This window comes from Pezoporus occidentalis, unplaced genomic scaffold, assembly GCF_034315485.1.
Source record: "Pezoporus occidentalis ecotype Australia unplaced genomic scaffold, CSIRO_AGI_Poc_V1 ctg127, whole genome shotgun sequence".
Taxonomy (NCBI): Eukaryota; Metazoa; Chordata; class Aves; order Psittaciformes; family Psittacidae; genus Pezoporus; species Pezoporus occidentalis.
This window is the reverse complement of record NW_026913071.1, coordinates 857315-870547: the sequence shown is the minus strand read 5'-3', so window position 1 is coordinate 870547 and position 13233 is coordinate 857315. Positions and strand designations below refer to the sequence as shown.

At 40.8% G+C, this 13233-nt stretch overlaps 1 long non-coding RNA gene across 1 annotated transcript in view; it reads left to right on the top strand.

Annotated features, from left to right (window-relative positions):
- Positions 1-11659, top strand: part of LOC134158176 (uncharacterized) — a 64320-nt gene extending 52661 nt beyond the window's left edge. Inside the window, exons 2-3 of the long non-coding RNA XR_009962628.1 lie at positions 11208-11318; positions 11528-11659. This is a non-coding gene — a long non-coding RNA (uncharacterized LOC134158176). The remainder of the gene's footprint in view (positions 1-11207; positions 11319-11527) is intronic.
- Positions 11660-13233: the final 1574 nt, after the last annotated feature.

Genomic DNA, 13233 nt, shown 5'->3' with positions numbered 1-13233 from the left:
CCAGTTATTGGACTATTAACCTATCCACTGAGTGGAATAACAGTCGGGAATGTCAGTCTATTTTGTTGCAGCAAATCCTTGAATTTCTTTGCAGAGCTGTACATGACCTAACTCCCTTTAATAATAAATAAAAAAAACTAAAGCCACCCAGAAAACAAAAACAAAAAAAAACAACACCCAAACCTTCTAGCACTAGAGCTCTGAAGGGAAACTGTCTGGCTAATTTAACACCTATGTTTGCTCCATGCAGTTGCACGGTATCCTTATCAATAGGAAGCAATCCTTGTCAACCTTATTTTCTCAACAGAGAAAAAGGAGGTGAATTTTGGCCTGTTGTTTTCCCAGAAGAGGTGCACCCCCAAGGACATGGTAACCCTTCTGCAACACAGCTGCCAACACTCAGCTGTTCTCTGGGGCTTGAGGAAGAGCTGGAAGGGGAAAGCAGTGATTTAAACCTGCAGCTCCTGGGGTGGGATGTGCAGGTTCTATTTTCCTCCCATGAATGCACAGTTTTGGCTTATGGTGATGTAAAGAGCTAAAACAGCAGCCTTTGCTCCTTTAGGTCATCATTTTTTCTGTCTTGTATAGCAATAGCAGCCTATGTGTGTTCAGACCTAAATATGTGTGAATGTGGGATGTAAGTATACCTGGACTGAAAAAATAATTGGACATACATGTTACCTTTTTCTACCCTGGACACAGTCAGTGGGAGTCTAATGACTCGTTTAGGAGATTGCAGGAGACAATTGCTAAAGCAATCAGCAAATATGATTATAATGTCTCAGTTCAGTAGACTTTGTACCTTAAGTGGATTTGGAAGTGAAACATCTAATTCAAAAAGCAGCATAAGAGGAAAAGAGCATCTTTCATAAATTGAAAATAGTCAGTTATTCCACTGTCAGTTTTTCAGTATTTCACTTTTTAATATTTACATTTTTGTCTTTCAGCTGTAGCTAAGAAGCTTTTGAATTAAAGAAAAAGGGGCCAAAAAGGGGACATGAAACATGTGCCTTGGTTTGAGTGAGAATTCTTGGATGTAAATAATGTATGAGAGAGATTTCAGCAGAAGAATGAAGGATTTCAGAGCCTTCAGATTTGGTCCCCTTTCATATCATTAATAAAAAATGAACCACTACAACAGCCAAAGTGCTTTGTATAGTCACAGCAGGGTAATTCAGTAAGTGAAGCCTTGCTTTAGACAAGTAAGTTTTTTTTATTGTTATTATTTTATTAGATTGGTTACTAGTTGTGCACCGGGTTCATGTGGGTCCAGAGGTAAGCCAGTGCCTCTGGATTTGTGTATGCGGACCACAGCTGTGTGATTGCCTCTTGCTGCATATTTGTCACCCTCCGAGTTTTAGCCTGCAAATACTCAGTCCCAGTTATAAATGAAAAACATTTGTGATGGAAACAAGCATGTTCTTATTAAAGAGTTGAAAGTGGATGGAAGAACAAGTGTGGCCTTTGCTATAGACATAGAAATGTGAATGCTGAAAGCACACAGGGCTGCTCGAGCCCCTGTGGGGCTGTTCAGGTGGAGACACCACAGTCCCTCTAGCAAGCAGTGGGATGGTGACGCATGAATAGTATGGCATCCTGTCCTTCCTGATCAGAGAAGGCTGGTCATGCACTGACAAGCAGCAGGGACACTGGGCGCTACCTGCTCTATTGCCTTTGTGCTGCAGACAGAGTGATGGCAGTCCTGTCCTATAAAAAGCCTTCCATGCCTGTAACAAGTGAAGGCTGAACTTGTCTGGCCATGTGGCAGGAAACTGACTTTTCCATTCAGGTTTCATTTTTGCAGGCAGCTAGGGTAAGATGGGAGAAGGGTCTTGTTTGACCTGCCTTCAGCTCACACAGCTGCAGAGCCTGGTGGTTAGTTTAGTGACCTCTCTCGAATCAGGGAGAGCAGATTTAATACCTGTTTAGGTTAAACTTTAAATGATTGCTGTGTAAATGATAGTTGGTTTTAAGGAAGACTTTTTACTCTATCTTAAAATATCAGTCAGGTGTTAGGAGCAAGCTGGCTGCACGGGTGAACAAGCAAAGAAGGCAGTAAGCATCCAAAGGTATGGACATTGCCATGGCTGCTTTGTTACCAGACCAGGCAATTTCTCCCTGTTGGTAACTCCAGCAGGAGATGCAAGAAATTCATTCATCCCCCTTGCTGTGGGGTTGTAACTTCCTCAGTGGCTCACTTCGGGCACTACAATTTAACCCTCTTGGAGGGCATTTATTGTCTCCTTATTTATCTACTCTTCCCTTGCACCCTCATCCTGCTTCTGCCGAAGGCTGTCATACTGATATCTGCTTCTTGTTATCCTGTCAAGCCCAGATTTTCACTCACTGCTGTGGCATCAGAATCCTGCAGAAAGCAGCTGACTCTTCTCGAAAGTTTATGTCAGTTCTTTATCAAAACCTTGTTGTTTTTTAGAGCATCAGCCTGTAATGAATATAGTGTATTGGAGGCCATGGAAATAACCTCATTGCTTCGATACATTTCTAATGTACTTCTAGGTTTGTTTTTTTTTTTGGTGTTTTAACACCTATCTTGAAGTGTTTTTACAGCTGTAGGAGCTTCGACAGCTCCTGTTCTTTTTGTGGGTTTTTTTGTTTGTTTTGGGGGTTTGTTTTCTTTTCCTGATCTTCTGTACTGGTTATGGTCTTATCTAACTACTCTGTAAAGTGCCTAGATTTACTTCTGCATTAGCCTTTTGCCTTGCATCAGGAGAACATTCCAAAGTGACTTGTGGTGCTCTCTCCACACAACATTTGCACCTTAGAGCCACATGAAGGCTGTGACTTGTCTTCTGTTTCTGTGATGTTAAAGTAGCAGATATACTCTGGGGAGTGTCTTGTGTAATAGAACTGGCAGTGGTAGTCTAGTATGCATGACCAGACTAGATCTAGTCCAGACTTAGAACTTGGCTGTCAAATGCCAGAAAGGGGGATGCTGAGACCTCATTGTCAGCTCTTCACTGTGGTGACTCACTTTGAGATGCTAATATATCCAAAAAATCGTTGGTCATTATATATAGAATCATAGAATAGTTAGGGTTAAAAAGGGCCTTAAGATCATCAAGTTCCAACCCCCCTGCCATGGACAGGGACACCTCACACTAAACCATGTCACCCAAGGCCTCGTCCAATCTGGTCTTGAACACTGCCAGGGATGGAGCATTCACAACCTCCCTGGGCAGCCCATTCCAGTGCCTCACCAACCTAACAGTAAAGAATTTCTTCTTTATACCCAATCTAAACTTCCCCTGTTTAAGTTTTAACCCATTACCCCTTGTCCTGTCACTACAGTCCCTAATGAAGAGTCCCTCCCCAGCATCCTTGTAGGCCCCCTTCAGATACTGGAAGGCTGCTATGAGGTCTCCACGCAGCCTTCTCTTCTCCAGGCTGAACAGCTCCAACTTTCTCAGCCTGTCTTCATACAGGAGGTGCTCCAGTCCGCTGATCATCCTTGTGGCCCTCCTCTGGACTTGTTCCAACAGTTCCATGTCCTTTTTATGTTGAGGACACCAACACAACAATACTCCAGGTGAGGTCTCACAAGAGCAGAGTAAAGGGGCAGGATCACCTCCTTTGACCTGCTGGTCACGCTCCTTTTGATGCAGCCCAGGATACGGTTGGCTTTCTGGGCTGTGAGCACACACTGAAGCTGACTCATGTTCATTTTCTCACCAACCAACACCCCCAAGTCCTTCTCCACAGGGCTGCTCTGAATCTCTTCTCTGCCCAACCTGTAGCTGTGCCTGGGATTGCCCCGACCCAGGTGTAGGACCTTGCACTTGGCATGGTTAAACTCCATGAGGTTGGCATCAGCCCACCTCACAAGTGTGTCCAGGTCCCTCTGGATGGCATTCCTTCCCTCCAGGGTATCAACTGCTCCACACAGCTTGGTGTCATTGGCAAACTTGCTGAGGGCGTGCTCAATCCCACTGTCCATGTCAGTGACAAAGATGTCGAACAAGACCGGTCCCAACACCGATCCCTGAGGGACACCACTTGTTACTGGTCTCGAGCCGGACATTGAGCCATTGACCACAACTCTTTGTGTGCAGCCATCCAGCCAGTTCTTTATCCACCGAGTGGTCCATCCATCAAATTGATGTCTCTCCAATTTAGAGACAAGGATGTCGTGTGGGACAGTGTCGAACGCTTTACACAAGTCCAGGTAGATGACATCAGCTGCTCTACCCCTGTCCATCAGTTCTGTAGCCCCATTATAGAAGGCCACCAAACTGGTCAGGCAGGATTTCCCCTTTGTGAAGCCATGCTGGCTGTCACCAAGCCCCTTGTTGTTTTTCATGTGCCTTAGCATGCCTTCCAGGAGAATCTGCTCCAAGATTTTGCCAAGTATAGAGGTGAGACTGACTGGTCTGTAATTCCCCGGGTCATCCATTTTCCCCTTCTTGAACATGGGGGTTATATTTCTTTTTTTCCAGTTGTCGGAAACTTCACCTGACTGCCATGATTTTTCAAGCATGATGGACAGTGGCTTAGTAACTCCATTTGCCAGCTCCTTCGGGACCCGCAAATGGATTTCATCAGGTCCCATGGACCTGTGCACATTCAGGTTCTTAAGATGGTCTTAAACTAAATCCTCTCCTACAGTGGTCCCAAGGTCTTTATTCTCACAGTCCCTGCGTCTGCCTTCCAAGACTTGGGTGGTGTGGTCAGAGCATTTGCCAGTGAAGACGGGCGCAAAGAAGTCATTAGGACGTCAGCCTATGCTCTCTTTGTCCCAACGTGCTTGAACTACCGAAGTTTTTCAGTACCAGGTTGTTTTTGGGTTCTTATTTGACCTTTTGAAACATATCATTTTATAAACACATCATGGTAAGCAACTAGCTTAAGGTGTAGCTTCATTGTTTAAATGTATATTTATATGCACTGAAGTATAAGCACTTCTGATATAACAGTTGGCTTCTTTAATATGGCAGTTCAGAAGGGAAGAAGGATGTAACACATCTGTGAAACTGCAGAAGGTACTTTATGCTCCCCAGTTTACATCTGGTGATACAATCCAAAAGTCTTTGTTCTGGAAACTGAAAACTCTCCCTGGTTGGGGCCAACATCTTTCCCCCACCTCAGAAGTTTGTTTTCTTGTGGAAAAATCTCTGTAAAACTTTTTACCCTGACACATGTTCCTTTGCATTTGGTTGCAGCAGGCCACTGGGCTCCAGTGTTGCTACCCAAGTCACTAGAAATAATGCAGAAATGTAAAATTACCTGTTGTCCAAGTCAAAAGGTCTTTGGCGTGGAAACGGAAAGCTGTGTTTGCTGGACAGAGATCTAAGGGAGAAAGTTTAAGAAGGAGAAACTATTTAGAAAAACAGTTGTGAAAGGTTTGAAGATGACTGGCATGGAGAAAAGGGGTCTATGTGAGGAATAAAAGATAACAAATAGTATAAGAGAATACTAAGTAGCAGATGCTTTGGCTACTCCATGCTCTTGGTCTTCCTTGGATGCTTCCTTTTCTCAGTGGTACTGGGTCAGGACAATGGGGATAAAACTCTTTTGCTTTCTTCAACAACTTGGTACTATGTGCAAGCTTTAGCTTTACCCTGCCAGCAGTTTTCTTATGCTCAGTCAGGACTGTCAAATTTCTATTGTTTTAATCTTAAGGCAAAGTTCTGTTATATACTCTATGAAGAAAATAAGCAATAAAAGTGAAAATGACTTGAGAATACAACAAAAGTCTATATTGCATGAAGTACTGCATCCCAAAACTCTTCCTTGGGGTTTATGTTGAGTGATTACTAGAAAACTCCCATGAAACATTTTGTCAATGGAAAAGATTTCTTCAATAGGAAGACAAGTGCAAGTGTTTTTCATTTCTCTGGGGTTGGCTGGCTGCCCTTTCAACCATCAAGGTGATTTTGGCTCTGGGCAGGTGCCTTCTTTTAGCTGCAGCTGAGCTGGGCAAAGAGATGCAAGAGTAGCTGCATCCGCCATCCCAGTTCTGTTAGTATGACCTGAGCTGGGTAAAAAGAAACTAAGAAAAACCCCTGAAATGTGAGAACTTCTAAATGTATTTAGCAAATAAACATTAGGGATTAACTGTGTGTGCAGGTATAGACAGAGACTGTCCTCTTCTCTCTTCTATTCCCTTCACTGATGAGTGGGTCACAAGCCCTGATTGTCAGGGTGCACACATTTGATTACCATCTTACGGCAGCTGTATAGTTGCTCTTAGCTGTATATTGCTGAAACCCTGTCTAAGAAATGGTCTTGTAGAGTCAAATCCACATCACAAAAGCACAGTTTCCAAGTGATCAGGAGGTTTCCACCTGTTTTGTGCTACCGGATCAATGCAAATCATACAAAGTAATCATCCTGCAAAGCTGATCATCAAATGGATGTTCTAGTATACTAATCTTACTAGTGAGTTCAAAAATACAGCAGCATAAAAGAAGAATAAAAAATTATGTGAAGTATCAGGAGCATTGTGTATCCCTTAATCAAGAGACTGTAAAGGAGATAACAAATTTAAACAAGCTAAATAATAGACAAAAACCTACGTACAAGCTGTTGACCATGATGTCTTTCCAATAAAGTACTCTGCTTCTGTTAAGATGCAAGTTTTGACTCACCACCTGGGAGAGTTGTGAATGCAAGAGAAAACACCAGAGGCAACTATACGTATCCAGTTCATTAAAATACATCCTCTTCTAATAAAAAGTACCACTGTCTCAGGAGGGTAGTATATTTCAGCTTGCTCCTCTGAAGAAAGATATGCTGAGAGCTGCTAGCTATATCAAAGGAAAGGGGAGGAAGATTTGCAGATCTTACACAAGCATAGATCTTTTAGGACTTACATAATATTTCATGTACTATCCCACTTTTACTGCAGTACATATCCTAGGGAGTGACTTTTAGAAAGTTATTTCAATTCGCAAAATAAATGTTATTTATGTAAATGTTTGCTATTGTCAAAAATGGACTTTGAAAGAAGCTTTCTTAAACTTAAAATCCCCCAAACTCTAATACTGAAAATCAGATCTGCATAGAACAAATTTTCCCCAGAAAATTCTAGTGTATTTAGCGCACGCACACACATATGCATATACTTAGAGAAAATTGTAGTTCAGCAAAGTAAATCTTTTGGATTTTAAGATGTTTTCAATAAATGAAAATATTAGGATTTTGGCTAAAAATAGTCTTTTAAATAAAAGCCATAAAACTTAAAAAGACAGCATCCAAGTTAGTCCCTCAAATACTCTAACATTTTAATGAAAAAAAAGTCAAATAGTTGGTGAGGTTGAATGCATACTATGGGCCTTCCTCAATGGAGAGGTAAATGGTGCTTGGTTACTGTGCCATGTTAATAATGAAATGCAAGAGTATTACCTATTCTATGTATATATGCAGTGCATTACAAAATGTATTTATTGGAACTAAGTAGTTTTCACATCTTATGACTGATTACATCTCCATTATTCCTTGTTGAAGGGCCTTAGTTCAAAATACACTGATCTTTCTAAAAAAAAACAACAAAAAACCCCCACAATTATATCTTTTTAAAACTGCTTCTTCCCTGTTAGCTTTGCCCCTCAGCTGTGACATTACATGGCTTGAAAAAGTAGCTGTCAGAGATGCGTACCTAGTGCATTAGTTCTTTATATTGCCCCTACTAGGGGACAAAATCAGTTCTCAGTGCTATCTCTGAAACAACCAAAAGGCTACAATAAAATATAAATGAAGAGAGATTGACGTAGCAATATCCCTTGATGTGCTTGTTCCTCATCCAATCCCTGTAAGTAATTACCTGTCTGAAGTTGTGCAAGCACTTCAGTTTGGCTGGAGACAGCTATTGATTTAGAAATCAGATGTTCTTGGGCTGGGTTGGAAAAAAACTTTTTAAATTAATTTTTTTTCTCAGCCTGCTGTGGCCATGAATAAGCATCATTCATTTTATGCAATTTCCATTTGAAACATTTTTGTATTGGGAATTTGTTTACCACTTGTGGCTTGCTAGTCTGAAATTAGTTTTCTAACCATGCCTCCTAACCAAGCATCTGAAATGCTCCATTAAATTTTGTAGAGTTTTTTTTTTTTGTCTCTATTGGTTATGGGAATGTTGTCTGTCTTTATGTACAGAGTAATATGATTTATTTTGGAAGACGCAAAGGCCTGGATTTTCATGATCTTAGAGTGTTTATTTTGATTATTTAGATTATTTTTAAAAGACTGAACTGCTGTAAAACCCACGACGTTGAGACTTGAAGAATGCTGTTCATTGTAAAACTTATTCAAGAAATAAATATGCTTCTTTCCTTTCACCCCTAGGTCTTACCTTTAGATCTAATTAAGCAGAAACCTAAGCCTAAGTACTTGAAAATGTTTTCTTTAGGAAATGCATATTTAGATGTTGAATGTAATTTTTAAGATGAAAATCATGGGCCAAAATAGAAGGTGTCTTACTGACGTTACCAGAACAGGTAAAGCATTGTGAGTTTGGCTAAAATCTGGAAGCAAATTGTGCACATTCCACATTGTAAACGCCATTAGTGAGCGCATGGGTTTTTCGACAATCTCTTCCTCATAGGAATAGGAAGGCCACAGCCTGATCACAAAACGATGCTTAAAGAAATGTCTGAACACTTTTAATGCCTTTTGTGTTTAAAAGTAGGAAATGTGGGATAGTATGATGCTGACTTCTAGTGTCAGCTGTGTCTCATACCTGCCAGGAACCAGGTGCTGAAGTTGATGACACTCATTTGAACTGATGACATACATCAGTCATTTTCAGACTGCAGTCTGGATTTTCCAGAAAATGCATGGGTTTTTTGGGGTGTTTTGCTTTATTTTTTCCTGTGAATTAGGCAAGCACTGATGGCAACTCATTGTAAGCAACGTTTTACCCTGGTGGTTTACATGCTTCTGTGCATGGGGAGTGTTACTGGAGCCTGCAAGTTAACTCCTCAGTGGTCACACAAATGCAGCTAATTTAGAGTATGGATATGAGATGGGTGGGATCAGACATAAAGGACTTCTGTACCTCTCTGACCTAAGCAGCTGTAATAGGATATCTTTTTTAATTCTTCTTTCCCCATTTATTGGTTAAGTTTTTCCAGACCTTGGTTCTCAGAAATGTGTGTGAAAACTGTTGTTTTGCAATACCTCTATAAATAAACTTTATCCCAGTCATCAAACCTTAAAGTTTGTGCTAGGAGAAAACTGAAAATCTGAATATTTTTCAGCAATTTATATTAATTGAGGCTTCCTTTAATACAAAGAGATTCATAAATGTATCAAGAAGTCATACTGAATTAAAAGCTATTTGCCTTGCTGTTTCAAGGCTTCTGTCTAGAGAAGAGCAATTACTAAAATATACTCCTGAATTAAGCATGGAAGTCAGAAAACACCTAAAAAGCATTCAGAGGGCAAACAAAGACACAGGGGTAAAAGAGCGCAGGGAAGCCTCATGCAGACTCTGAGCTGGGTGAGGAGGGACAGCTTCCCAAATGTGTCCCCTTGTGCCCAGGTGCCAAATAAGAAGAGCAGGTTCCTCCTAGCAAATCATGTAGGGCAGGGTCAGGGGAAGAGAGCTCCTCTGTTTCACATCACAGATTTCATCCAGATGAATGTTTACAGCTGCTCAGACACATGTATGCTGCTGCAAGCCGGAAAGCATGAATTGGCCATAGACCTGCCTCTGCCTTGTAACCACAGCACTTCCTTCTGCTTTCTGGGCTGTTTAGAAGGTATAATGAGACCTTTTGGGATAGTGCTTCTGGCTCTGATGTTTCCAACACTGATCCCATCAGTCTCTGGAGTTCAAGGATTGCTTATATTGGGTGCTGAACTTCTGGGCATTTATTCCTTTAGCAATTGTTGCACCTGCAACCTGAACTACTGCAACAGACGTAAAAATAATAGCAGAAGTATAAAAAAAAAAATTTCCTGAAAGGTTTCTTATCGTCTAATTCTTATTTTTTCCAGACTGAAATGAAAATGTTGTACTAGACATGCAAATGTCAACAAACTTGATATTTGGGTTTAGTGAGACTTCTGGAGTACCTATTGCTATTGTACTGAGCAGAAGTGTGGGAGTTTCATTAATTTAACTGCAAAATAGGATTTATTATTTTCAATAAAATCCAGTAAGAAATGCAATGAACTTTTGTTTTCCAAAACTAAAAGGGAAAAAAGCAGTACCTGCTGCTGTAATTTTATTTTTCTGATCCAATTCTGTATTTATTTAAATTACAGTTTTTACTCCTGAGCATTGAGTTGATTGACACACTATCATATTTTTATTGTTTTTCTGGTTTTATGCAATATCTGTGTTTTCTTTTTGTGTTAAAGTACTTGGGAACAGAAAATTCTATTATGGAGAATCTGATCTCAAGCTGTTAAATGCAAGGCCATCTAACATGATTTGCTATTTTTTTATGAGAGAATCCCAACCAAATCAATAAAATTCAAAAGGTTCATGGGTAAAACCATCACATTGAGAGCTTTGAACTGCTCAGAGGTCTTATTTCTCTGCCATGTTTGGTGCTTGTATGGAGGTATGCGTCCCAACACACTGTTACTGCCTCTGCACATCTTCATTTACTACCCACGTTCTTTTTCCCATAGGAGGCTTTGTAATTCATGGAGAAGAAAGAAATGGATAGTCATATTCTCAGTTTCTTAACATCAGAGCATCCTGGGAGAGATGGTTTAGAGCAGATATTTACACACTTAAAAATCTGGCTGTAGTGTGGGTCATCACACATAGCATGTGAGCCTCAAAGCTTTTAAACTAGTAAGGGGAAACGGATTCTGTACTCTGACTTCAAGGAAAAAAAAAAGGAAGTGGGAAATTGCATCTTATTTCATCTATGTGAGCTGATGCCTTTGTTCCTGAAGTTCAACATAATTTCAAGAATCTTGTGTTGAACATTTAAAAGCTCACAGCTACTACTGTATCTGCTGTGCCAGAGCATGAGATCAGAAAGCCAATATACCATGATGGTATACAGCTGTAGAAATTGTCTAGTGTTGCTTCTTGTTCACATCTTGTTGATATGTATTCTGAACCTCTCCAAGGAACTGCATTATGAGCTCCAAAATGACTTAAGCTTGCCAAAACTAGATTTCCCAGGACTTTTTGGCCTGAAGGAGAAGAACTCGGAGTTAGAAGTCAGTCAGGGAAATACCTAGAAAAACTCATCTCCAGGAGCAGAGGACATTCTTATGCTAAGGGGGAGAAAGAAGGGAGGGATGTTTATAAACTCCACGAATACTCCAGTACCAGGCTGGAAGGAGTCATGAGATGGCAGAGCAAAGTTTGCAAACACTTCAGTTCACAGCAGGTAAGAGAGTGGGCTGACCTGGCAAGCAGCCATAGCTGCTGCATCTCCTGTTTGTCAGAAATGAAAGTACTTGCGAATAGTGTGATTTTAAACCAAATTACTTTGTTCTGTAGCAGCGTTACAGGCTTTAATTTTTAATTTTTTTTCCCTGGATGGCTTGTTATTTAAAAAAACCCAACCAACATCTGTATATCCTTGCTCTCTTTTAGTTTTAAAAGGCTGCTGAGATGATTGGCCATCAATTTGCTGTGGCAGAGCAGTGGGAGAAGTGGATTACTGGCAGTAGATGACTGTCTGCCATCTGGATAGATTTTGCTGATAAAATGTATAATTTGGACACAGACATGTGTGCTTGATCTCATTCCAGTGCAGCAGCTTATAGATAGAGTAGTGGAGAGATAGCCCTTGGGTCAAGGGGAGTGCAAACAGCTGCAGAAAGAGGAGTTGGTCTCATTACCTTACTTTTCAGGGAGCAAGGGATGGGTAGAGACTATGCTTTGGAATGGTCTTTGAGGTTATTAAGTTATTTAGTCAGATTCCCAAATAGTTGGAATTATTTTCTTCCTCAGAGAATAGCATAAATCTCTCAGCCTTTCCTTGTTCTTCATTCCTCCTAGTGCTGCCTAGAACTCGGCTCTCAGTAGGGCATTTCTGTGTCCAAAACTCTCCTCAGGTGCTTTCTCAACCCTTGGTTTCTAAGTCCTGTCCAGGCTTTTTGAGGAAGTCTCCTGCTTGTCATCCAGTTCCTCTGTCTAACTAGTTTCTTCTTTTATTGAGAACCATGCTGAAGGCTTTGCCTGTAACAGGGGATACATTACTCTGATTTCACTGAAGCATGTCTGATAGGCCTTTTCCACTCTCTGGAAACTCTGTGGAACCCAGGGCTTTCACCATGTCAAAGGCTCCTTTTGATACCACTATGTAAAAGCCATGTTCCTCTGGATCGTAGTTATGATCTTTTGCTCTATGGGAAGTTAGTGTTTCATCATGTTCAAGGCCAGGTTGGACAAAGCCTTGGATGTCATGGTTTAGTGCGAGGTGTTCCTGCCCATGGCAGGGGGGGTTGGAACTTGGTGATATTAATGTCCTGTCCAGCCCTAACTATTCTATGATTCTGTGTTATCTCTGTCCTGCTTTGTCTATGTGCAGCCAAGTTGCTTGTTTCAGCTGTCTGATAATGCACTGTAGCAGCAGAAGTACACAGAACCTTTTTCTTTGACTTTGTAAATATCTGCCTTCATGTTTAATGTGAAGCATCTTATTTTCCTGTAGAAGGGGAGAGTTTTAAGCAAACACAAGTGGGCCATGGAGCTGTCCACAGTTACTCGGTCAGGAAGAGGGGAAGGATTTCTAACATTGTCAAGAAATGCATCAACCTTCAACCAGAAGGATTCTGTGTACGCAAATAATAAGCCAGTGTAGGCTTTTTGACAATTCACCTGCTTACCAGCCTCACCTACTCATTCTTCTGCACAAAGGGCATTTTGTTTTCAGGATCTTGTCAGGGATATATTTTTTGCAAATCATCTGTTTTAGCTCATCTATATTTTTGACTCCTATGAGGCCTTTCAAATGACTAGTTACTGTTGAATATTCAATGCAAAGTCAGTCTAATAAGTCCCACAGCTCTTGTGGACCTGACAAGGGAAACAGTGTTATGCAAATCTTCTGTTGCTGAAGAAACCGTTTCCAACAGGTTGAATGTTGATAGATGTTGTATTCTTTTTGACTGACAATGGAAAAAACTTGTTTTTCTTAGTCTTGGGAAAAGAAAAAACAGTAGTAATCAGCATAGTTAGGTGCGGTTCTCTACAGCCCACTGTTCTATGTAGCATAGGATGATGTTAGTGTAGGTTGTTGAGTTTTTTTTCCTTCAGCTCCTCATGATGTTACATGGTCCTACCCATGTGTGTGT